This window comes from Coenobita brevimanus, chromosome 93 (genome assembly GCF_032717465.1).
Source record: "Coenobita brevimanus isolate Jiangsu-jjx chromosome 93, ASM3271746v2, whole genome shotgun sequence".
NCBI lineage: Eukaryota > Metazoa > Arthropoda > Malacostraca > Decapoda > Coenobitidae > Coenobita > Coenobita brevimanus.
In genome coordinates this window covers 38,737,017-38,764,639 of record NC_137046.1, presented here as the reverse complement: position 1 = coordinate 38,764,639, position 27,623 = coordinate 38,737,017, and the positions used below count along the sequence as shown (strand labels likewise).

General features: G+C 42.1%; 1 non-coding gene across 1 annotated transcript; it reads right to left on the bottom strand.

Annotated features, from left to right (window-relative positions):
• Nucleotides 1-21,411: 21,411 nt before the first annotated feature.
• On the bottom strand, nt 21,412-21,502 carry TRNAY-GUA (transfer RNA tyrosine (anticodon GUA)). The gene is given in 2 exon segments: nt 21,412-21,447; nt 21,466-21,502. It is a non-coding gene; the product is annotated as a tRNA-Tyr (tRNA).
• Nucleotides 21,503-27,623: the final 6,121 nt, after the last annotated feature.

The following is a 27,623-nucleotide window of genomic DNA, read 5'->3' as shown; positions in this document are numbered from 1 at the left end:
CGTTAACACAGTCAGTTTCGTAGCACTCATTTTCAGCTGCTTAATTTCTTCCCGAGGTAGCTGGAATAGATAGAAGGGGCGAGACAGTGAGAGAACCAGTGCCGTTTGAGAACGAAACTAGAAAGGGCTCAGAGATCGCATACCTCCGCCAATGCCATTGCCATTAAAAAGGATCCGGATCCGGATGCGGATCCGTAGATATAGGTTCCGGATCCGGATCAGCCCCAAAATTTAATCACTTCTTTCTTGGTTCATGGCCCACCCTTCCACAAAATTTCATTGAAATTCATTGAGAACTTTTGGAGATATTGTGCAGGATGCTCCGATTCCGGATCTGGATCCGCCCTCAAATTTAATCATTCGCATTTACCACACCAGACATTTCCTTTTATACAATCATTTCTTTTCTCACTCGTGTATACCTGGCATTTAAGCAAAGCTCAACACGGTTTACAGTATCATTTGATGATCATACATTCACTCCTTTTCACCAGATCAAGTATATCTTTTTACACTAGCATGTCTTTCCTCTCACATGTACTTGATACCTGACCTCTGAACAAGGAGGAAAATATTTTAAGTACAGTCTGGATATTCACACATATACTTCTATCTGCCAGAGCAAACATTTCGTTCTACTCAGGCACTTCTTTCCTCTCACGTACAGTGCACTGATATTGGGGAAATCTATTTATTTAGCATTGTTTATCAAATGATCTTGTAGATAGTGTAGCCCCTGCCCTACAGACTGGACAACTCCTGCCGCACTGAAAATTTAGAGCAGTCCAGGCATTACTAAACATGTAGGCTGGGAAACCCCTGCATTGCGGAACATGCAAATAGGGCTTCTGGTTTACTGAACATGTAGGTAAGCAGCTACTCCCCAAATAAGCATAAAGGGCAACCCCTGCCCTCCCGAACTTGTAGGGAGGGCAGGTTCATCCTACTAAATATGTAAGAAGGGTAGCTACTGCCCAACGGAACATGTAGGTAGGACAGCTCCTGCCCAAATAAATATGTAGTTAAGGCAGCTCCTGCTCTACTGAGAATGTAGGTAGGGCTGCTTCTTGCCTTCTGAACATATAGGTAGGGCAGTCCCTGACGTACTGATCATATATATTAGGGCAGCCCTTACCTTACTAATCATTTAGATAGGGTAGCCGTTGCCTTCCTGAATAAGTATGTAGGGCAGCCAAAGCCCTTCACTCATCCACTCACTCATTTTCAACTACTGTTTCATTCACGCTCATCCTTTCCCACACTCACCCACTCTTTTCCTCACTCCCTCAGTCACCTTTTGGTCACTCACTCACCTTGTCATACCATCCCATGCTTTCTTTCAACACTCATTATCACAGTCTCACTAGCACACGCTTACACTCGCAAAATTTCTCATACTACCTGACTGCCACCAAATTACCCTCATTCTTTCTCTCAGTAGCTTTGACGTGTGCTCGCACTCACTCATTCATTTCACACTCTGTCCCACTCACTTGTTTACTCGTCACTCTTTCTCACTGTCTCACTCACTCACACTTACTGTATCTCTGACACTCGATTACCCACATTTATTGATTCTTTTACGTCTTCACATCAATTCCGATAATTATAGTTGTATTACTTGTCACTGTAATCAATAATTTTATCAACCATGTTGTCAACTTGTATTTACCTTTGTATACACACGACCGTCGCTTGTACCACAGTTATTTATTTGCTCTTGTTCCATCATATTATTAACCAATTTAATTAACCTCCTCCCTCTGTGTGCACTTTTATTGCAATCCTTTTTTCCCTAATATGTAATTGCATGTGGACTCCTTTCATTATCTCATTCATTTACCTTGAACTTCTTACTTAAATATTTTTCTGCTGACTGAGTATTCTCTTCTTTTTAGTATCGTGACCGCCTACAATTCATATAATTATATTATCTTCTTATTATCCACTTATATTATCAATATTATTCTTATATTTTTGTTACCTCGTAACGATCTCTTCTTGTCATCTCATGTCCTAAAACATTTTGTCTACCCGGGGAAGAATTGTAATGTATATGCCTTTATATATAGCTAGTTATATGCTGTAGTTGCAGGAATGCACAGTGCAGCTGTTAGGAATTCTGTCTTTCATGCTCTGTGTGAAAAATTATTATTTTTTTTTTTCAGCATCCAAGGCTGTCATAATAGGAAGGGTCGAGAGAAAGAGTAGCTATTACAGGTTACGGAGGATAATCTGAAATCGGAAAGAAAAAGCTTTAAAACTGAGGAGACACTTACGGTTTGCTCAGTTGAATTTTGAAAATTAATAGGATCTCTTTGGCTAATTTTGTCTCATGTAGTTAAAGATGTTATTGTTCTTCATTCATAAATTGTTCCTCAGCCATTTTAGTGAGAGACAGCATGGTATAGCACACTTGAGATGGTGGCTTAGCCAGGTCTTCACAAATGGGAGGCCCAAGGCAGGGCCAACAGTTATCTGCGGAGGGCCTGAGGGATCATGGACCCCCTCAGTCAGACCCTTGGCCTCTTCACTCGGCCCCCTCCCATTTGAAAATTTGAATCAGCATGTCATACAAAAGTAGACCTAGTGTCTGGACCTTCCCGCAAGTTACAAACTATCTGAATCAAGACATCCATAATTTGGGGGACCATGGATTGTGTATAGGCTTAGTAAGAATATAAAAATAATCAACAATGTTTGAGGACCTTAACGCAGTAAGCACTTTCCAGTCACTGGGCAAGTTGGTCATTAAGTACACAGCTTCACCGATTGCTCTAGTTTTTCCACCATAACGCACCTTCTCTTCTTGTTCAAATTCGTTTGTACACAGCAGTAGCTCTGGATCGACTTTTCCATGTGTTGATAATTTAAGACATGATGAAAATTAAAATTCTTTCCGAGGCTCCGTGTTCAACGCTTACCTTTCTTTCTCTTCGTCATGGCGGTGCATCCAAGTTGATGACATCAGTGCAAATCCTCTACAGACCCTTCGATAATATATCATAGTTTTATCTTTAATTTTACTCTGTTCACTTTATCTAGGTATAAAATTGCAACCTCTACATTTTGTGCTTTGCGTTTTGACAAGTGACGAAGCCTAGAATATGATGCTAGTCATGACGAAGTGCCATGGAAAGGATGTATTGTATCTCTGTCTTTGAGTTACGTGAAATAAGGTACAAAAAATAAAAGAATCCCCACCTAGTTAAAGCAAATGAACTATGGACATTCACATTTGCCGGTCGTCAAATGGTGATGCCAAACGGTATGAGTGTAGGGATACGTGGATAGTTTTATCAATACTGCAGCTATATATTTTTTTTCATTTTGACAGCTTATTTATTTATCTATCTGTTTATTTAGGAATGTTATGTACTTAGCAACAAAAATATAGCGTTTTCGTGAGGATTTCATACCGGTTTCGACCGGACTAGACTAGTCCTGTGTCTGTTCTAGCGAGACAGTTTCAGGCAAATTAGACCCGTCGGAACTGGGCTTAAGTTGTTCTGCCCCAGAGCCTGGCCTAAGTTACTCAGTCCTGCTCACGAGAATGTGCTGTAATCACTGAGCAACAAGGACAGCCAGGAGAGTTCCGTGTCCGGGGGTAAACAGCTGATATAGCAAAGATGGCAGACAGAGGTAAAGGCTATATATTATTTTAAAAATAGAATTTTGCCTGAATGACAGACAGCAGTAACATGAGACGGTGATAAAAATGTAGATGCTGCTGAAAATGAAGACTAGTTTAAACCTGCATTAGAAAAAAAAAATGATCAGTTATGGTTGAATTAGTGAGAAAATAATGTTTGGAGAGAATTGCAAATTTTGTCTCTGTTGTTTATTATAAGGTAATGACGGCACTTACAACTATTTCCCAGCAATAATTCCTTAAGGACGAGTATTGCATCCTTTGCCTGCGGTTATTACGGTTCTGGTTTAACCGTGAAGCTAAGCTGCATATTTATTTCACTTTACGGTGTAATGAGAAATCATTATCATGATTCTAATTGTGATCCACTGGCGAAATGTCATATTTTCTTTCATGTGACGTAGAAACAGCTACAGTGTACGCAAAGAACGATGATATTTATAGCTAAAGTGATTTATCATCATCCCATTCTCTCTGTTTATATAACTCATCTGACTCTGTCATGGTTTCGCCCACTCGAACTCCAGCCAATAGGAACACATTAAGAATGATGCTGGTCTAAAATTCATTCTCGGGAGCATCAAGTAGGTCCAGAAAACTGAGACTGGTCTCGACAGGTCTAAGAAGACCTCACGAAAATGTAGCTATACTCAGTGTCTCGAGCTGAGAGAACAGCTTAGGCACGAGTGCACTTTAAGATTACCATGAAAACTGAACTATTACAGAAGCTAGTATAAAGCAACGTGATGTGTCGGACCGGGCATCAAAAATAATTCTGTTATAAGTCCACTTATAAGTAAGATCGAGAGGTATAACAAGCTAATTTGATCTGAAGAAACATTTGGCTTATATTGTAATTTGTTGTTGAATATACCTTCATTATCTGCAAAGTTTGACATGATTTAAGCAATGATATCAAAATATATACCTCAGCGTTCGTGTCACTGTTTACCACAATGAAACTCTAATATATTGGAGGCACGGATTTTGGGTGGAGAGTGGGAGACGTACCCCCACCCCATTTTCGGAAGACCAATTATTACTTTTAATAAAGTAAATGTGCAGTTTCTTCCTATGCGTTCTGAAAAAACATGGAAACTGCTTACCCTGTCTTGCGATATGTATGACAATTTCGTTGAAATCCATGTGTTCACTTACCCTTATTTCTGACTGCTTTTATTTTTGTGAGGGGGTGGGCTGACCCTCCCAAGAATCACTTGGGGGGGAGGAGATTCAAAAATTAATATCGCATTGCGGATGGCAGTCCATTAAACACCATGTACGAGAATACCAAAGCCATATGTGCCCTCCTTTCACTACTTCCGAGAATTTTTGATATAGTGAAGGGGCTGATCCCCTTTAAAATCATGGTTAGAAACTTGTTTATGGTGGAAGACCTTCAGAGTAACCATAAGGACTCACCTGGCAAGTTTTATCCAAAGCTTTATCCCATTTCGAATCTTTCTTATTTCTGGGAGGAGGGGCTGACCCCCCGAGAATCATTGGCAGGGTAACTTTCTCCAAATATCGCTTTACGGATAAGAGTCAGTTACATAACATGTACTAAGATATCAAAGATGTACCTGCCCTCCTTCCCCTATTCTGTATCCATTGTAAGTTTTGGAGAGGGGCTGACCCCCAAAAATAATGGTGGAAGACTTTATATAGGGGAAGGCATTATCAAGGAACTAGGCCAACTGATCTGAGAAGTTTCGTCGAAATTCATGCGCTCACTTTCCCCTATCTCCGATCGTGTTTATTTCTGGGAGGGGGACTAACCCCAGATCAATCATGGGGACTAACTCTGCCCAAATATAGCACTACTGATGATAATCCATTGCACAACTTGTACTAAGATATCAAAGCCATACTTCCTCTCATTTCACTATTTATGAGTATTTTCTATTAGGTGAGGGATGATCATACCCTAAAAATCAAGGATGGAAAATTGTACGTTGTGGAGGACCTTCGGAGTACACCATACGAACTCACCTGGGAAGCTTCGTTCAGATCCATCAAATAATCTAGGAGAACACACACACACACACACACACACACACACACACACACACACACACACACACACACACACACACACACACACAGGCTGATTCTTGAGCAACGTTATAGGTCGAGTTGCTGAAAATGATGCCGTCCCGTTCCGCAGGACTGATAGAGGAACAATGTTATTTTTCAAAACATACGCAACAAACCTCTTTCATCAGTGTTATCATACAATCACTTCAGTGAAAAGAGGGACTTGGCCCCAACTATTGAGGCTCTTAGTAATGGGTCATCGTGAATTCGACCTTGTTATTTTACTAGGAATCACGCCCCTCCTCCTTTTTAGAGTGCTAAATCCGGCCCTGAATTACGTGGCTGAATCCATCCTCTTCTGTGCCACGCAGATGCCTGGGAATTCATCTTTGCTAGTTTTATACGACTGCAGGACTTTGGTAGTGGCTTGCCCGAGTGTTTATAAGCTCTGATATATGAAAACAAACACTGATAAAGGTAAACGTATAAGATAGATAGATAGATAGATAGATAGATGGTTGCATGGATGGATAGGTAAATATATTGACAGACGTAGCTAGATCGTAACGTAAGTATTAGAAGTAAAATATCTGCAGTTCTTCCCCTCCATTCATTATCTTTATTACGCTAACAATTCACACTTACATGATGGCGGCTGGATGGCGGGACCAACACTGCTAACGATTATTCATTTGTTTAATTATTTACTTTTTGCCGGAAACGACGATAAAGAGTAATTTGCTTTACTCAGTTATCCGCGCTTTGGTGTCTACTTAATCTTTGACCGACCTAGTCTGAATAAACTCGCCTGACATTAAGGAGAATATAATACACCAATGGCCATTTAAAAAGACTAGACCTAATGAAGATGGTTTCTAATTCTTTCACTAAGAAATGTTTCCCCTAAGATGAATAAAATTGTCTGGAGGTAAATAAAATCTAAAGGGCAGCATTGTGAAAAAGTACAAGTGTCCGGTGCCACAGATATTGCCTCTCTCTCTCTCTCTCTCTCTCTCTCTCTCTCTCTCTCTCTTAGCGGTCACATTCTATTTTGCTTCGATCAGTCATCATACTCAAAATTAAGCGTCCAGTTTCCTCTGCAATTTCCCATCTTACTGGCGCGTTTATCCTCTAGGCAGTGCTAAAATTAACAGCTTTGTACCCTTTACTCTTATTCAGCACAGCTCTGTTCTTTTTACTCTACATTTATTCATTATCCATATCCCTCTTGTATACACTGTCACACTTGCCACCCCTTCCAGTATCTACATCATCCACATCCCTCTCGTATAGACAGTTACACTTACCACCCCTTAAAGTACCTACATTATCCACATCCCTCTCGTATACACAGCCACCTCTTCCAGTATCAGCATCATCCACATCCCTCCCGTATACAGTCACACTTGCTACCCCTTCCAGTATCTACATCATCCATATCCCTCCTGTATACACTGTCACAATTACCACCCCTTAAAGTACCTACATCATCCATATCCCTCCCGTATACACTGTCACACTTCCCACCCCTTCCAGTATCAGCATCATCCACATCCCTCCCGTATACACTGTCACACTTGCCACCCCTTCCAGTATCTACATCATCCACATCCCTCTCGTATACACTGTCACACTTCCCACCCCTTCCAGTACCTACCACCACCAGCACAGCACCGTCAGCGTTTAGGTACACAAGCTGAGCCAGTACGGTACACTCCCTTTAATACTAATATACCTGCCAGCCTCCCGTCCTCACCTTAATCGCCTGAACAACTCCATTCATGTACACATTAAATAAACAAGGCTACATCCCGCACAACCCTGTATTATACAAACAAAAATGCATAGCTCTTGTGTCAGGGCGATTGTGGATTGAATTATATTAATGTTAGTTAACGGTACATGAAGAGAAAGAGAGAGAGAGAGAGAGAGAGAGAGAGAGAGAGAGAGAGAGAGAGAGAGAGAGAGAGAAACATACTCTAGAAAACCAATCAACCATCCTCTTGACCAAAACGGGATATTCGAACTGCATTTAATCTCACGTAATTGCCTTTCTGGTAAAGCGCCCTTTCCCTGTCATACTCTGCATTACAACCGAATTTATATAGCAGCGTGTCATAAGATTTTGCTTAAGTATATAGCAAATAATCACAGTTTTCCTAAGCTTTATCATTCAGGTAAATATATATTTCTTTTTTATTATACATACTTGAGTAGTGGGGGGGGGCTCACCATCCACTCACTCGATGTAATGCTGCTCTCAGGTGACTGCCCTTTCCTTTCTTCCTTCCTTCTTTTCTCCCGTCCTCTTCTGTCTATATTTCCTTCATTCTTCCCTCTTCCTTATGCCTACATGTGACTCTGCAATCCCTCTTCTGTCTTTTGTCCTTCATTCTTTCCTCTTCCTTCTGCCTATGGGTGACTGTACACTAAGTTGCAAGCCAAATGGTTTCCTGTACACCAGCAAACCATTTACTACACTGGGTGGTAACCATATAACCAAATTATGGCGCCTGGTGGTTTAGTGGGTAATTAAGGCACTCCAATCGGACTGAGCCTGTGCAAGTTTATATCAAGGGGATGGTTGGGGCTTATTGCTCACGCAATGCCATTCAGCGATGAGTGACGCTGGCCACTCTCGTCTTAAATATCAGGACCAACTTGCCTAGCCCCGGGCTACTACGCTCCTCATGGAGCAGCGCATGATTAGATGATGACGATGATGATGAAAACCACCTTCACTCCAGCGACGTGTTTATTTAGCTGTAGACTTTTAAAATAGGTGTTAGAAGTCTTTATTAACTCTCTAAATGGAAGATCTCTACCCAAAACCATTAAAACTATGTGAATGAGGCTAGGACAGGACAGAAAATTGCGCCATTGAAGAGAAGGGTTAGCCATACATAATTTTTACCTGATCCAGTTAAGGTAAACATATTGTAAGTTATCTTGTTGTGATTCTTGATACCAGTCAATATCGTCAGAACTAATATAAGCTGATTATAAAGACAAATTCACCGATGTGCTATTACCGCGTGCAAAACTCCCACGAACTCAGGACCATAGCGAGGTACGATTTTGCGTGGCCGTGCGTGTGAGTGGTGTTACGGTCGTGTGAGCTACGTGTCTCTTCGCCGTTCCTGTTCAGAGCGTGTAATGCCTTCTGGTCCCTCTGTCTACACACGCGGCTCTGGGAACGACGACTGTGTGTGTGTGTGTGTGTGTGTGTGTGTGTGTGTGTGTGTGTGTGTGTGTGTGTGAAGCAGAACAGTCGAAAGGCACGGTTTGGGAGACTGACGGAATGGGAGCGAGTGAGAGGGAAATAAAGGAGGTTCAGTGAGGGAGAACAGCGGAGAGAACGAGGCAGAGATGAAAGGGATGGAAAGGGCTTGAGGGAATGAGCGCTTATGCAAGACTGAGGAAATGAGGATGCGTGGCAGGTACAGAAAAAGGAAGCGAGAGAGAATCTGTAAATATTAATTGCCTGAGAGAAAAAGAGACAGACAGACATACAGACAGACAGATAGAGACAGACAGAGGTAGAGAGAGAGAGAGAGAGAGCAGATTGCATTGCCAGGTCAAGCATCATCGAGCAGAGCCGTGCACATCGGCCGGTTAATTCACTCGTTGAGCAGCGTTAATCCTCACCTGATCCTGCTTTTAGGCTGCCCGCGCCGTGACGTTGGCCAGTCAGGTGTGTGGGGAGGCAGGTGTGTGGGGGGAGTTAGGGGTGTGGGGAGGCAGGTGTGGGAGGGGGCATGTGTGTGGAACCAGGAACGACATGTGTGGAGGAGGTAATAAGTGGGGAGGCAGGTGTGTCAAGGAAAATGTGTTTGAAGCAGGTGTTTGGGGAAGTCAAGTGTGTGTTTAGGTATTTCTGTGGGGATGCAGGTGTATAGGGAGGTCATGTAAGTGTTTAGGTAGGTGTATGGGGAGGCAGATATGTGGGCGAGACAAGTGTGTATGGAATGTCAGGTGTGTAGGGGACAGTAAGATATGTGTTGAGGAGCTTGATGTGTAAAGGGTCATGTGTTTGACTAGGAGGCATGTGTGTGTGTGTGTGTGTGTGTGTGTGTGTGTGTGTGTGTGTGTGTGTGTGTGTGTTGTGTGTGTGTGTGTGTAGGGAATCGATGAATATATTGAGGAAGTTTGGTGTGTGTGTCTGGACGTACTAAGGTGTATGTGTATGTTTGTAGGGGGTGTCAACTGCATGCAATGATAACCTGACGCGTGAAGGTAAGGTGTGTGTTGGTTAGGCAAGTATCTGTATGTAGGTGAGGGAAGGGAGATGAGTATGTAGTTGATTATGTGTATGTGTGTGTGTGTGTGTGGAGGGTGGGGGCATTGTCAGACGTGTGGAGAGGAATAGGGGATTATCAGAGTCAGAGGTGTATGTGTGACGAGGGGGAGAGTTATCAGGGATGTGTTCGGTGACATGTGGAGGTGTAATGTAGCATCTGTTAAGCGTGGGAGACCTACTGAGCCTCAGGAAAGAGACCGTCTGAAGTCATATGTAAAAAAAAAGTAAAAAGAAGCATGTGGCAGTCTTCAGGAATTTGCGTGTGGGTATTTTGATGTGTGGTGGGCAGTCAGGCGTGTGGGAAAAATCAGCTATGTACTCTGCATGGGGAATAGGTTTGTGGGAATTATCGTGTCTGCTTGAGGTGCTGTCAGTTTGCTTTCTAGTTATTATGTTGAAGGAGTGTCAGCCATGAAATACAGAATCATTTGTGAGATTAAAGGAGGAGTAACAAAGGTATTTACACAGGTGGAGTGAAGTAGGTCGGTAAGCAAGCCATTTCTGGTATTCAGTGTTCGTGAATGTTAAAGCAAGTCAGGTGTGCGATGAAGAGCAGGTGTCTGAGGGAGAGATAAAAGAGTCATAAATGTGAGAGAAGGAGCCAGAGGATGTACTCCAAGCATGAGAGACAGGTATACCAGCGATGACGATGCTGCTAAAAAACACACACACACACACACACACACACACACACACACACACACACACACACACACACACACACACACACACACACACACACACACACACACACACACACACACACACACACACACACACACACACACACACACACACACACACACACACACACACACACACACACACACACACACACACACACACACACACACACACACACACACACACACACACACACACACACACACACACACACACACACACACACACACACACACACACACACACACACACACACACACACACACACACACACACACACACACACACACACACACACACACACACACACACACACACACACACACACACACACACACACACACACACACACACACACACACACACACACACACACACACACACACACACACACACACACACACACACACACACACACACACACACACACACACACACACACACACACACACACACACACACACACACCGCTCGCTGGCTCAGTGATAGCGTTCTCGCTTGCCATCTGGTAGCGCGCCTCGCTCAGGTTGCGGAAAGTTTCTCTGACGAAGTGGGTGGTTACTGTCCCCCTAGAGCAAGGGGACGGGTGTGTGCGTGTGTGAAGGTCACAGGCTTGCCTTTAGATCGGACCATATGAGCTCTCAGCTCCCTTCCGGGAGGGTAAAAGCTGACGATCACCACCATCAAGTGATCCTGACCGACCCGGTGAATTACACACACACCACGTACATACATAAATACAGAGAGAGAGAGAGAGAGAGAGAGAGAGAGAGAGAGAGAGACGCTGACATGTGTTGGCATTACCCCTTACGACCACCGTGCCCGCCATCAAAACACTCATCCCCGCTGTTTTGTCGCAGTCGTGTGTGGGCGAAGTGATGTGTGTACCTGAACCTGCTGTGCGTGTTTGTGTGTAACTGAACCTCGTGTGTGTGTGTGTGTGTGTGTGTGTGTGTGTGTGTGTGTGTGTGTGTGTGTGTGTGTGTGTGTGTGTGTAGCATCATGGTCAATTATCGAATTATTTTACTTTCAGGTTAATACGCATTCATGTCAGGAATACGTATACGATTTAGATGTTCATTTTTTTTCCTTTACTAACAGTACCTCTGAAAGCAACAGATATTCGTTCATCCTCTACCAGTGTCATTTCCAGGTCGCCAGCCACAAAAATCCTATGTCATTTTCGTTCCTGGACATGTTACTCCACATCTGAAACAGAGTTACCAAATATCCTTTAATTTCATCTCTAAGTCCCACAATTTATTTTATACCATAACCTAAAACTGTTTTAATGTACATTATTCTGCGAGTCCGAAATTACTGCGCGGCAAAAGAAGAGGAAATGGCCTTTTTATACTGATCATTTGTCCTATTCATAAAATTCAGTTGAGTGAGCTAGTGAGTGATGAACAGGGGAGTTTCTGGAGAGGTGAGGGATGTTGGAATCAAATGCGCGTGAGTTTGTAAAAAGGGCTACAGGATATTTAATGTATCTATAAATATGGAGGAAAATGAATGTATGAAAAGTGAACAGGGGGAGATTATCAAGGGAGTTACCAGTGTACCGTGTGGACTGAAAACCTACCAATACTGCATAGAGTTTTTTGATGATACTGCAGCATTTATAACAGTAGATGAATGCTGAAAGGAGTGGTTCAGTATCTACGTTATGATGAGACCAGAGTATGTTCTTCACTATTTATGTATGGATAAGGTCATGAGAAAACTAGAATGAAGATGATGTGTAGTGAAAGATGAAATATGTCAAACCTGATGGACGGAGATAATGTGGTGCTGCTTGCTAACTGTGAAAGGGACTTGTGCACACCAGTTCTAAGCGCCATCAGTGTTACGTATTTTCCTTACTACTGCCAGACTGAACTGACGAAGACTTGGGCACCCTTATCTTAGTGAAGGGGTTAAAAACAATGCCCTGTAATCCCTTAAGTACAGTTTTGTGAATGTTTACCGAGAGGCGATGTCGGAAAATGAATGTAGCTAATAATACAGATGGTTATTGACAAGGAATGTGGCTCACATTGCCATAATCTTGTTAAAAAAAAAAAAAAAAAAAAATTTGAAATGGTGAGAAATCTTAAGTATATTGTTGAAGTGAGAGAAGCAAGAGGGAAGTGTGAAAAGGAAGAAAAAATATTCAAGCGGCTCCACGAAGGAAGGAGAATGGTGCTGGGAAGATCTTAATAAAGAACAGGACTCGAGGAGGAACACTGTGCAAGGGTGTATTTGTGCTCACATTAACAGCTAGGTGTGACACACTGACGTGGCATGATTATGACAAGTCTAAAGTGAGAGCTGACGAGGTAGAACTGCTGAGGCATACATAAGGGGTGCCTACTTTGGAAAACAAATGTAAGAGAACAATGAACGACATGGAGTAAGGAAATTTATTGATCAATGAGTGAAACGTTCATTGATTGGATATGGTCACATGTAGGTGTATGTTCAAATATATATATATGTATGTATATGTGAACGTACGTATGTATGTATCTGTGCATGTATGTATGTACTGTAAAACCCGGTTTGCTCACCACAGACATGGGCAGACAGCCTTAATATGACCCCTTGTTTAAGCCATATTTACGGTCTTGCAGGGCTACAAATCCGTAGGGCCAAGGAACATCACTTTTTATCAGTGGAGAAGTGACCCGCTTCATGTACCGCTATAGGTAAGGAAAACATGGAATGTAGAGTCAGAAATGCATTTTTAAAATTTACATGCTGAAACGCCTATGCTTGTTAAAGTCTATATATATCTTCCAAAGAACATCGACAGGGTCGTAACATATGACAATTGTGGCAGTACTAAAAGGGAGTAGTACTGCACCCTCTTAAGTATCCACTTCCGGTTGGGATCAAAGTCACGTCACTGAGGTAATGGGTGAGACTAGGGAGGTGAAAACGAATTTATAAGTAGAACGTTTAGATGTCAAAGTAGAAAATGACTAGATATGATTGTAAATGTGCGAGGAAGTGACGAATGGACTGTCGGAAAACCAAAGAACTGAAGAAGAAAGAAGTTGCACGGGTGAAACATGTATGGAAATAAACATAATAGAGTTGCAATTTTTTTTACTTGGCTGATGACGTAAGTGTTCTGTCCATGAGTGTTGCAAGAACGATTTTATGAGCTAAATGAAAACTAAATATTCTAAAGGTCTGAGTGATGAGAGTGGATGTGTGGCGCACTTCGCTTGGCTCAGTGGCGATCCTATTCCACCCTTTTGCATTTCTTGTATATGTATGCTCACCTTCATTTTTTTATGGTAAGGATAGGGTTTGGATGAAGTTGAAGGAAGGTTAGAATAATTTAGAAATGTCAGGAAAACACGTTAGGTATCACCAATGCTCGATTTTGGTGTAGGTTATAATGAAGTGGTGGGTATACCGCTGCGCATCTGTTACCGCTACCGCCTCCACCCGCCAATGAAGCCAGCGTGGACGTCAGGTGAGTCTGGCCAACGTACCGGTGCAGGGAGAGGCCTGGAGTGATGTGGGGCCGGCCGACGCTACCTGAGGCTCGGCTACGGTACTAACATAGCGGCGCTGTGCTGGTTCACGGACCTCACACACCACACTCACCACACCACACAACACACTCCATATCACACTACACCAAACCACACACACACACACACACACACACACACACACACACACACACACACACACACACACACACACACACACACACACACACACACACACACAGGAGGACAATGGGGCAAGGCTGTAAGAGGAACAAAAATGAGGTCCATTGAGAAAAAATATATTTGCTGGTGTAGCTCCTGAATAAGAATAATTTTAATGAGTACAAGTAAAAACATTAATTTTTACTCCTAATTCTTGGTACAGATTCCTTATGTTCTTCTTCACAGACCAGTATTAGCAGCTAGAAGTAGGTTAATCATAAAACGTCCTTCATATTCACGCAAGCAAAACAACCCAAAACAATCAACAAAACTTCTGCCAAACTTCACAAGTACGGGGGGCAACTCTTGAATTTTCTTTTGCATTGTTTATTTAGTTTCTTTCTGAGGTATCCATCAGCTCAGAAAATTTGTTATTTTGTCCATAAAACAATGCTTATAGTCCTAATGAAAACGATAACACTTTCATAAGACTCTCTCTCTCTCTCTCTCTCTCTCTCTCTCTCTCTCTCTCTCTCTCTCTCTCTCTCTGACGCATGACCTCCATCCCTGACCCGTTTCTCCATCTCCTCAATCTGCCGGGAATTAAGTACGTATGGGTGAGCATCATTGAATTTACGGGGAGGTCGAGCGCCAAGGTACGTCTAGGTGACAAAACGCAGGAATGGAGATGGAAGGGAGGTGACTGGGTGGAACAGGGGGAAGGGATGCGAAGAAATGGGGAGAACAGGGATAGGGGTAAATGAACAGAAGCACGGTGAGGCAGAAATAAAAGTGAAAAAAGACAACAGGATGCGAAGATGGAATACGTGTAGAAGGAGAAAGAATGACAGGAAAAAGTACGATGGGATGATAGTGGAATGATAAACAGATGACAGAATAGGAAAAAGATGGAATTTAGATTGGACAAGAATGAGATAAAGAGGAAGTAAGAACGGAAGCTAATAGGGGAAAAATAGGATAGAGAAGAGGAATGACAGTATAAATGTAGTGATAATGGAAAATTTTGAGAGGATAGAAAAGGAAAAGAATAAAGTAAAGAGAGGAAGAAGTTAAGGCATAATATGTGATAATGTATGAGTGTGAGGCGGGGGAGGAAGAAGAGAGTAAAAGAAGGAAGGAATGAGAGGAGTGATGAACAATATAGAAGGAAAGGTGAAGGGTCAGCAAACAAAAACATAGGATGAAAACATGAATCCAGAAAAGAGAAGCGTAAAAGGCAAGCAGACCGACAGGAGGTTAAGGAAGGGAAAAAAAAAAGACTGAAATACAAGATAAACATTGAATTAGATTATTGGAAGTGAAATACTGAGAGAGAGAGAAAGAGAGAGAGAGAGAGTGTGTGTGTGTGTGTGTGTGTGTGTGTGTGTGTGTGTTCATCAGCAAACGTGTGTGTGCTGCAGCGACTACCACCTTGAATGCATGCATTTACCAGATCCGGCAGCACTGAATACTTACGAGCGTGTGCAAATGTGTGAGTGTTTATGTCAGCGTGTGGATACGTGCCTGTGAGTAGATTTGCATATATAAACACTCTCTCTCTCTCTCTCTCTCTCTCTCTCTCTCTCTTCCGGCTCTTTTATTCACCTTATTGTTTTGTTCAGATCTATTTCTTACATCAGTTTTCTTTCTCTCCTTTTCTCTTTTCTCCTATCCCCTCCTCCACCCTCTCTGTCTCCTACCATATCCTTATCTCCTTCTGTTGCTATCTCTTTCTCTTCTCTTTTCAGTGTGTTGTTCTTCTGCCTCTTCTTCCACCCCTCTCTCTTTGTTCATACTTTCCCTACATGAACAGTTTTCTTTTTCTTTTTTTTAAATTAATGAATAGTTCAGTGTGGAGCTTGTACAAAATTAGGAGATACTGTCACTCTATGAAGACCGAGTTGTGAATTAAATATTAAATAAATATTCAGGAATATAGTAGCAGTGCATTTAAAGTTACGTCCCTGTAAACATTATATATATTAAATACACAGAACAGTGCCTTTCTCATTATTGAATATTTGTGCTTGAATATTGCTGGAACTGAGTGAAGAGAGGATGAGGCATTTCCACGGTCGCGTCCTTGGATCCGTGTGGTGTTGCAGTGTGAATGTCAGTGGAGATGGACGCAGCGGTGCCTGATGCTCCTCCTCTACCATGTTGCCTCGTATAACACGCTCAGTCTTACCATTTCGCTTTAGTGATTACGAGTGTGAAGACCTGGTGGCATATCCTCAGCTGTCCTCAAACTTTTGTGATCGGTATTTTATCCAGAAATGTTAACGGTGTTTGTGCCGCCCCCTCCCACCACAAAACAACATACTCAGTGCAAGACTTTACTTGGGACGTATAAAGCATTTGCAAATATTCAGCGCTGAGGAGGCTTCCCACTCTTCCTAGATAACAGAACGTAATGGATGCCACTCTTTCTTTTTTTCTTTTGCTTCTTTTCTTTTACTTCTTCTTCCTTTTTATAGTACATTTATGAATCAATAGGGACTTGATAAATGTATCCCCAAACACTGATAGGTGGTAGACATATTTTCATCATAGTTTTCCTTGCTGCAAACTTCCTCGTCCTTTTTTTCCGCGTGTTATGGCTGGAGGGTCTGGTGGGTGAGGGAAACCTTCCTGTTTTGCAATCTTTACTGTATAGTTAATGAAAAGAGACCTTAGTTGTAATCTATCGTATATAATACGGCTTAGTAAGGAGGAATATCTCTGCTGCACATTGTATTCTTGTGTACTCCTAGTAGTTCTCTGTACTCCTTTCACATCGTCTTCCTAGCCCTTCCTCTCCTTCATTTCGTTAATCTCTCACCTCTAGTCCTCTCCTCACCCTTTCCCTTTCTTTCTTCCCTCCTTGTGCATCACTTCCCCCCCCTCTCTCTCTCTCTCTCTCTCTCTCTCTCTCTCTCTCTCTCTCACCCCAGGTCTCCGAGGGCAGAAATGCGTTTGGCTGCAACTCCGCCTTTCAGTCTCCACGCGTTCCCGGGAATATTTACCCGACTCAGTAAAAACACTTCGCCCACGATTCCGGTATGAAGTATTAATTTTACGGCGGGTCGGGGGGAATGACTGCGTTATGAGAGAAAGGGGGTTTATTTGCACCGTTTGTTATAAAGTGTATGTGTGTGTGTGTGTGTGTGTGTGTGTGTGTGTGTGTGTGTGTGTGTGTGCGCGTGTGTGCGCGTGTGTGTGTGTGTGTGCGCGTGTGTGTGCGCGTGTGTGTGTGTGTGTGTGTGTGTATGTGCGCGTGTGCGTGTGTGTGTGTGTGGGTGTGGGTGTGGGTGGGTGGGTGGGTGTGTGCTTGCTAGTTTTCATGGTTCGTTTGGAAGGTAGTTTTAGGACTCTCTCTCTCTCTCTCTCTCTCTCTCTCTCTCTCTCTCTCTCTCTCTCTCTCTCTCTCTCTCTCTCTCTCTCTCTCTCTAGCAGAAGGAAGGCAGGCGGGTGTATCGATATTTCCTGGCATTTCTCCTCAGTGTTTGGCTGGGTGATGTCAGCAGGAAAAGGTCAGATTTCAATGGATCCCGGTGACTTTTAGACCCATTAATAAAGAGAGGTTATTTAGCCACAGCGATTGAGTTATTCATTCTTTCTGTCGAACGCATTTCTCTTCTCATTTACCTTTTGGCTGCGAGAAACCCACTCAGCATTTTTATTTCAAATGATGTAAATTTTGCAATGCTTTTGAACAGGCTAGGACATCAGCAAAGTTAAGCTCTATCATCTTCACTGTTATGACCACGAATAAGAGAATAGAAAACTTCGTATCATACGTCAGACGACTTACTTAACTTTCACAGAATGTCACCAGCACGATGTCGAGTTGATTGGCCTCACTTTTGTTATTGCCTGATAGGCTAGTTTTATTCCATTCCTCGGAGACAAGGGATATAGATAGATAGATAGATAGATAGATATAGGTATTTATCAATCTTCTGGGTAGTTATTATTACTTATTCTTTCATTTGGATTCTTTCATTTGATACATGTGCAAAACGACTTAGTACTCAATGAGACCTACATCATAATGGACTTATTATACCTCCTCCTACTCCACATATTCAGCGCCATGGGGTAGTTACAAATAACATAGTTCACTCACACATTCAGTCACACACACACACACACACACACACACACACACACACACACACACACACACACACACACAGTAATGGGCATCATTGAAGGTAATATTATCTTACTATTTTACGAGATTTCCCTGACTTGTACATCTTCACCCAAAGGCTGTCATGTCTCGAATAAGCCTTTTATTATTATTATTATTATTATTATTGTTGTTGTTCTTGTTGTTGTTGTTGTTGTGATGGTTTGGGGATATGGAGAGGATGGATGAAGAGGGATTAGTGAAAAAGATAACTGGATCTGATGTGAGAGATGTAAGGCTGAAAGGAAGACCAAGAATTGAATCGATGGACAGTGTGAAGAGAGACTTAGATACGACAAGAATGTCTGTAAAGCGAGGAAGAATGGCTGTGTGTGATAGAGATGAATGGAGAGAAATTATGAATGCATCAATGGTAATGAGGTCTCGATGGGATGTTCTCTCGCATGTGGTCTGATCAGCTGATCGGGTCAGGTGTGGGGAAGGAGTTGGGTTCATTATGATGTGACAGGGGTAAATCAGCTCTGCTGTCAGGCCGTGCTGCGGATGTCACTGGATTGCACTGCCCAATTGACTCCAGTGCGGTATGATGCGGTGAGTAGTGGTCCCTTCCCCGTTTAGGGGCTAAGATACCAGTAAATGAGTGTGTGTGGATGAGTAATTTGGTGAGTGTGTCGTCCTGTCTCGGCTACCCCCGTAGGGAGGAAAATTCTGGGTATACAAAAAGTTATATTATTACTTGCTTAAAGGCCGTCTGCGGAGGCCTCCGCCAATGTCAAGTCACTTCCTATCTTCAAAAATGAGTCGTAACTCGGGAAGGTGTGGCCTAATTGGACTGGAATTTGTTTTATTCTTCAACTTTGAGCATTTTAACGGTACATTGCTCTAACAAAACTTTGCACTACATGCGCTGATTTTGTTGTGCTACGGTAACAAACAAACATAAAGAAATCGGATCATTATCTAGCTATCTCTCTATCTATCTATTGCCAGACGCCTTAATCCCGTAAGGGGTGGTCACAAACAAATCGCCTACATGTCGCCCTATCCCCCGCCATGTCACTGCCTTGCTCCCAGCTCACACCCCCCTCTCTCATATACCTCTCCACTCCATCCCTCCATCTCATCCTTGGCCTCCCCCTCCCTCTCCCCCCTCCACCTCACTCACATACACTCTCCTTGTCAGTCTCGCACTCTCCATCCTCTCCACATGGCCAAACCACCTTAATGTGTTTCTTCTAACGCTTCCTATCACATCCACATCCACACCACAACGATCCTTCACTTCCTCGTTTGTCAGTCTGTCTCTCCATGTGACTCCACATGCTCCTCTCAAGTAACTCATTTCCAATGCTGTCACTCCTGACTTCTGTCCCTCCAACAAGGTACCACAGTGCTGTCATGAAGTAACTTTTTCACTTCCATACTTACTTCCCTGTTTCTTATTACTACTTTCAAGGAACCAGCAACCTTCCTTCATTGTATATTTATATTATCATTATAAATTATTATTATTATTATTATTTAGTATTATTATTATGGGGAAAAGATTTTGTGTGTCAACTTGCCCATCACCAGAATGAAGTGAGCTGAGTCCATTGACAATTTACGGTCTGTGGACTTACACTGGGAGGAGAAAGGCAGAGAAGGGTGGAAGACAGGTAGGAGGAAAACAAAGGATAAGGGAGAGAGAGTGGAAGGAGTGAGGGATATGCAGGGGAAAAGAGAGAACAGTAGGAAAGACAGACGAAGGGAAGAGAGAGAAAGGTGGAGGAATATAGAGGGGAAGGAGACGAAGTGAGGAGGATAGTGTGACAGCAAGGTAGAGGAGGAGGAAAATAGAGGAAAAAGGATAGTGGATGGAAAAAGACAGAGGGGGGACGAAAATATAGGGGGAGAGAGAGAGAGATGGAGGGACATGAGAGGATGAAGATCGAGGTTAGTTGAGAGTGAAGCAAAAAGTGAGAAAGAGTGAAAGAGGCCGAGAGGAAGGCCGAAGAATAAATGGAGATTGAGGAGTCAGGAGGAGTGAGGATAAAGAACTTAAAGTGAGAGAAGGAAGAAGGATAGATGAAGAGAGGGTGGGTGAGGAAGAAAAAGGGAGAAGACTGAGGCAGACGAAGGTAGAGTGGAAGGAAGTCAGAGAGGGAGGAAACCAGGGGGAGACAGAGGAAAAGGGGGACGAAGATACAGCGAGAGCATGTTAAAGGGAGAGGAAAGCAGAGGGAGGGGGAAGACAGAGTGAGGGAAAACAGAAAGTGTGGGAAACAGAGGGAGAGGAAGACAAAGAGAGAGGGGGAAATAAACAACGTGGAAGGGAAAATGTGTTTGGATGAGAAAGGACGAGGAAAATGGACTGTGAAGAGAATAGAGGATGAGGATGGGTAGGAGTAAGACTGAGGGGGAGGGAGACAGATAGTGAGGAAGCTGTTGGTAGAATCTGAAAATAAAACCTGATATTTCCTACTGGTACCATTATTCCTTGAGATAAATCTGAATTCCTATGTATTGCAGCTTCTCTAAGCTGTCTAGAATTTCAAACCATTAGTGATATAAAGTTCTTACACTAGCTTCTCCCTAGATCTCTTACAAAATGTTGCCAGCATAATATATTTAACATCCGTGTCAAGAAATCTCCGCTTCTTTTCAACTGCCAGTTTTACCCCATTCTTGTAACGCATGAAAGCTATTTCGACGGTTTTTACGTTCCTCTTTCATGATTACGCCAACCCTACAGTCTAACAATACTAATAATAATAATAATAATAATAACGAGAGGTGAATCGAGGGATGATCGTGTGAAACTAGGCTGATTGTCATCTATCAGTTACAACCAGCTGCTGTCGATCTGAGAAGCACTCACTGATCCATATTCAGTATTGTAAAAACTTTGTCCTTCATATTCAGTATTGTAAAAACTTTGTCCTTCATATTCAGTATTGTAAAAAGTTTGTCCTTCGAACCGGATTCGAACCAGTGACCTATGGATGTCTGTTTAAGAAGCCAACTACAGTCCACCGCTCTACCAACTGAGCTATCGAAGGCGTTGAGAAATGCAAAGGGGGAGGGGGTTCCTATGTACTCTCACTGTTAGAAGCAAAGCAATAAACGGAAAAAGAGAAGGATATCAAGAGAAAATATATGAGAAAAAGAAAAAAAAATGGAGCAGAATGGAGATAGAAAAAGGAGGAGAGAGTGAAGTAAGAGAGAGAAACTGTATGTAAGAAGGAAGGCAGGAAGGATGAAATTAAAGAACAGAGAATTAAGTAAGGAGGAAAGAAAGGAGGAGAGACTGTAAGGCAAAGAAAGAGGTTGAAAGAAAGAACGGGGAAGGAATCAGCTCGGAGAGAAGGAAGTAAAAAAAAAAAAAAAAACGAGGACTAAAAGAAGAAACGGGAATGGAGGGAAGGAAGAACGAGAGTTTGGGTGGTGGGAAGGAGGAAATAAGGGAAGGAAAGAAGGAAGGAGAGTGTGATGAACAGCTTGAAGGAAGGCAGAAGATGAGGAAAAGGAAGGGAGTGAATGATGGAGGACGAAAAACAAAGGTAAAGGTAGAGCAATAGCGTATGAACACGACACTAAAAGCGAAAAGAACACAAAAAAGAGAAAGAATAGAATGGAAGAATCAGATATAATGTTGTTTGTGTTGGTGGTGGTGGTGGTGATGATGGAACGAGAGTGGAAACAAACAAAGTACACCAAAGAACGGCAAAAAAAATGGCAATGGAGCAGAGGGAAAAAAGGAAGTACTGTTACGCATTCTTAATGGGGTGAAAAAAAAACAGCATCACCTTTCTATCCTTATGGGAGTATTTAGGTATATTATTTTGGTTCAGCTTAGACGGCTTTTTTCTCCTACTGTAATTCCAGTAGTCAGAGGGGTGAAAACTAGCTGGTTGAAGCCTTGTGTTTTTATATATTCACCAGCGTATGCCCGACTATTATTTTTTCACCTCTTCAGTACGATGATACAGAGAGAGAGAGAGAGAGAGAGAGAGAGAGAGATTATCGTTGAATTTTCTTTAGCTAGTGGGAGACATTAGTGAGTGAAAGCAATAACCAGAGCACTCCCGTGACGTCTCTCTCACTTTATTCTTGTTACTGTCAAAGGATGTGATTTACCTTAAGAGAGACTTTTTGAAATAAGGGAATTAGATATAGCCTCCATTAACACCTAAGACATCATTCCCAATTTAAGAAAATCATCTGAGGGAAGAAAAAATAAGATAGAAAATTACGTCTCAGGCTTGAAGGGGTCAGATTGGATTCCCGTAAACCTTTTAGTGACAAAGTTCCTTCCAAAACTGAATAAGTCCTTCAGCCCGATAGTGTTTTTCATTCTCATTTTCTTTACCTCAAGAACATGCTTTTATGTTAGAGAATACCTGTTTTAGTGAATGAGTTCATGGCAGATACATAAAACTTCTCTAGCTTTAAAAATCCCTCTTAAGCTGAATAAAATCGTTTCGAGACAGCAGAAATGAGGACTGGATCCAGTGTCTTGGGGAAAAAAAAAAATGGGGGGGGGGGGAGGCATGATTGCTTGCGGGAAATTCATGCTGACCCATTACCAAACTTCTCAAAATTTATTGCTAAATCCATATTTTCGATTAAATGATTGTGTTACATTTATGTTAACAATTTATTGCTTACACTTTTGAAAACACCACCGTTCTTTTATTACAAGAAATCGTTGATCTACCGAAATGGGGGGAAAGGGGGGGCTACACTCGCCACTATCCCCCCTGGCCACACATATCCGTACCCGGTGCATATGATTATTCCCTGCGTTTTTGCTTCTTCCCTTCATAAAAGAACCAATTATGATCAAGCATCAGCCTAATACAAAGTTATTGTGAAGTGACAGGGATCGAAATTTTGAAAAACAGGCAGTTCTTTGTGATTTGGCCAAAGAATATTAAACTGAAGGGTATAAAATCGTCCATAGGCAGCAAGTGTAGATTATATAGAAAGAGTTTTTCAATATGTTCTTCCTCTCCTCTAACGACTTGCTGAAACTTAAGAGTGGTCGCTCGTATTAAAGGAATTCACCAAGGCAGTGGCTAACCTGTTCAGTTCGAAAAGTTTTTCTGAAGCTGAATGGTATCACTTGTTATCTAGCTAAAACGCGGACATCATCATCATCATCATCATCATCATCATCATCATCATCATCATCATCATCGTCGTTGTCTTCGTCATCATCGCAACGTCATCATCATCGTCGCCGTCGTCGTGATACCCCTCCTCCTCCTCCTCCTCCTCCTCCTCCTCCTCCTCCTCCTCTTCCCTTGCCTCCGCCTCCTAATCATTGCCATCATCATCATCATCATCATCATCATCGTCGTCAGCACCACCACTATTCTTATGCCAATAGAAATCCTAACATTCTAAAGTTCAAAACACAGAATAAATGCCAGGCTGAACACTGGAGTGAAAGTTAAGCCCCAACTTTATTATTCCCTCACTCTTATACCAGTATCACATAGCAGGCCAGATGGGGCAGTGTTTTGAGTTGGCTGCTGGGGTTTCTTAACACCTCTTTAACAGCTATTTATTTTGCACATCACGCCTTAACCCGTTTAATTCAAGTGTCGTGTTATCCAGTTCATTCTCTCTACCCCTATGCGATTTTTGCTTCCTCATGGAAAGGATCAATTGTAAAGAGGTTAATTGACGCCAGATCCAACTTCCCCAATTTAAAAGTCTCTCTAGGTTGCATTAAGTTGTTTGGAGGTAGCAAGTGGTTGATTCAAGTGGTTGATAATCTCTTGTTTTGTTACTGCTCCAGTTATGTTTCTGTTAAGCAGATACACATAACATACGAGAGAAATTAAGGTAGAAGATGAAAACATATCGCATAGGAAGTAGACACTAAAAAGTCTCCTATGCCAGCGAGAACATGGCCGCCAGATTCATGGGGAAAAAAAGAAAGAAAAAGAAAAAAAATTGTAGTTATCTCCCTCTCGTAACTCAGATTTTGGCTTTGGCAGGACAAGAGACAGGGAGTTTCTGCACTCACCTCTCCTTTTCCTTCCTCCAAATAAATAAGTCTTAGTTAAACAATAATTTCTCTCCATGCTTGTTTGCAGGAGGGACAGAAAAAAGTAGAATGCTCATATTTATTATATATAGCTTGTTCTTCCTGCAAAGACTATATGAGTTGGGCGAGAAAATTGATTGGAAATTTGTTCGTGAATCTAACTCCAGATTTAAGAAAAAGCAATACGATCAGTTCCATGTCACAGGAGGGAAAAGAAGAACAAACGAAAAATCTTCTCCGGTCTCTTGTTCTTCCTGCATAAGCAAATCATACGAGTGAACTGATCGTAATATTGGTTATGAATCTCATCTCGGGACTAGTGGATGATAAATGAACAGACCCTCACGAATTTCTTCTATAAGCAAGTACAATAGAGAATGATCAACTGAAATAATTTTGTGTTATTTTTTTCCCACTTGTCAGAATGACAAACCTTCAGTACTTCTCCAAGATGAAGGAGGAGGAGGAGGACGTGGCTCTCAGAGAACGCGTTGTCTGGCGACTTGGAGTGCCAGGAAACGTTTTGAAACAGAAAATTTTGTACAATAGTTGACCTCCATCTGGGACAGGTTTCAAGCAGAGTTGGCCCCCCGAGGGACGTACATCACAGCCAGGAGAGGGAAGAGGATCTGGGTCCTGGTCATCACCGGCAAGCACCGCCATGGTTTCATCCTAGGAACACGAGATTTTGCTGTGTCATAACCTCCACTCAGATCAGGTTTTAGGCAAGGTGTATAACTCCTGAGGGCTTTGGCGGAGGTCCAGGGAGGCAGCGATATGCAGGCCATAGATATTATTTTTACCTAGGAAAACAAGTTTTTGCATCCGCACCAGACTTTAGGCGGGGGACGACTCCCCTACCCCCCACTGAGGGAAGGGTGGCCCCGGGGGTGACAACACCAATGTGTATGATCATTTTTTTTTTTCCAGGATAATGAAATTTAAAGAGTGATAGCTTCCCATCCGGATATAGTTTTTGCCAGAATGAGAATGCCAAAGACCCTCCCCCCTCCCTTCCTTCTGAATAACTCTGTTTCTTTCCTTCAGAATTCTGTAGGGTTGGATGTGGCTATCAAGTGTCCTTTGTCTCGTGTGAGCTGACTATGGTACTACAGTATTTCCCTTTGCTGTTAGGGTCTAGGTTTCATACAGTATTCTACTGAGGAGTGAGATTGCACAGGTTTACTGCGATTCTTTCATTTAAATATTCTCCTTTGTTTGATTCCTAAGTTCCTGGTCTTTGTCCGAGTGAAAACGAAGTTTTGTATTGGCAACCTTACACACAAGCAAACAAAACAAAAATTTGTAATAAGCGTCCCACTCTTTAAGCTTCTTTCTAACCAACTCGCGCTTGAAAACACCAATAGTTTTCATATCTACAGTTGATTTTGGGACTTTTCTTATCCAATAGGTTCTAGGCTGGGTTTAGGTTGAACTAAGTTAGGTTACTTCAGTCTGTAAGAGTGAGATTAGCTTACGTTGGCTACAGAAATAGGCATACCATTCTTCGTGCATCAGTGGGTTATATTAACAAATTTTCTTGAGGGTAAGTTGTACAAGATTTTTTTTATATCTTAACTTCATTCATATAGCTACTTAGCACTTCATAATCAGACGAGAATAAATACTGTGCTAAAGTGAAAAATAAAGACGATGACGATTGTTTTCAGTAACATACAGTACCTTTAAAAAGTTGGCTAATTGTAAAAATTGGTTAACCAGTTCAGTACTCTGAAGTAATCTTTCAGTCAACTCTTGCTACCTCCAGTTGATTTAATTCACTTTTGGGAGACTAACTGAAAGGAAGTGGTAAATCAAAGCTGTATTTAACCCCTCTAGCTTGAAAAGTCTCTCTCTAAATACTGGAGGGGCACTCATGGAGCGCATCTCTCCGACAAGGGCAACGTAATTTCCAAACACCTTTTCATAATGAGTCAGGGTTTCTCATCACTGATAAGGGTTTCGCAAGAAGTGTTTTCCGGATCCAGAATCTGTAATAGAATCCGGAACGGCCCCAAAACTTAATCGATTGTTCCCTGGGACCTGGGCTACCTACACACCAATTTTGTTACAAATCTCTCTTTTAGTTTTTGAGTAACCCTGCTGACAGATAAATGAACAAACAAACAGGGGTGAAAACATACTCTCCTTGTCGGTGAGAATACCCAGTCATCTTCTGGGAATCAAATATTCGCGTATTCAAGGTTGTAACTCCGATCGGGGAGTTCTAACCACAACAGCACCAAGGGATCGGTTCCAAACGTTAAATGAGTGTTCCCTGGGACATGGGCTATCTACCCACTAAATTTGGTCCAATCTCTCTCTTTTAGTTTTTGAGTAATCCTCCGAACAGACAAACTAGCAAACAAAGAGACGGGGGAAAACATACTCTCCTTGTGGGAGAGAATAACAATCTGCAAAGAGCGAGACTAAAAGAAAACTAAGTTACAAGATTCACGAACTTAATATTCTAACAAAAAAAAAAAAAAATCTACGCAGCATTTCTTAAGACGCATTCTTTAAATTGTATTCATTAATGTGTCCCTTTAGCTGTCTTTCTTAAGTCGCGTTCCTTTAGCTGTATTTCTTAATCTGTATTCCTTAAGCCGCATTTATTTAGCCATATTCCCTAAACCTTATTACTTAACCCACATTTCATGAGTCGTATTACTTAGGCTGTATTCTTATCGGCACAGGAGGTTCCACAAGATTTTGTACTTATTGGCTTATTTTAAATATTAAATCTTAACACACACAGGCTGCCATAACTAAACCAAATAAAATACTCTCCCGTCTGCTGGGATAAAACACTGCAGCTGTCCCGACCATGAGCAGATTAACGTTGATAGTTGTAACTCCCTCTGGCTCCTAAGATTCACTGTTAGCTGAATAAAATCGTCTAACAACAACAAGAATATCATATTAGAGTTGTTCTCACCAACATGGGGTTAGCGCTTTCATGCATATTATATACCAGCATCATTTTTAGTACAGTGAAATTCCTTTAACTCTGAATCTGATGGTTCGGAAAGCCTGATGGTTCGAAACTTTTACTCCGAGCTACTAAGGGGGAAAAAATTCCGGTTCGGTTGAGTCGAACCGTTCATTTTCGTACCCACGCC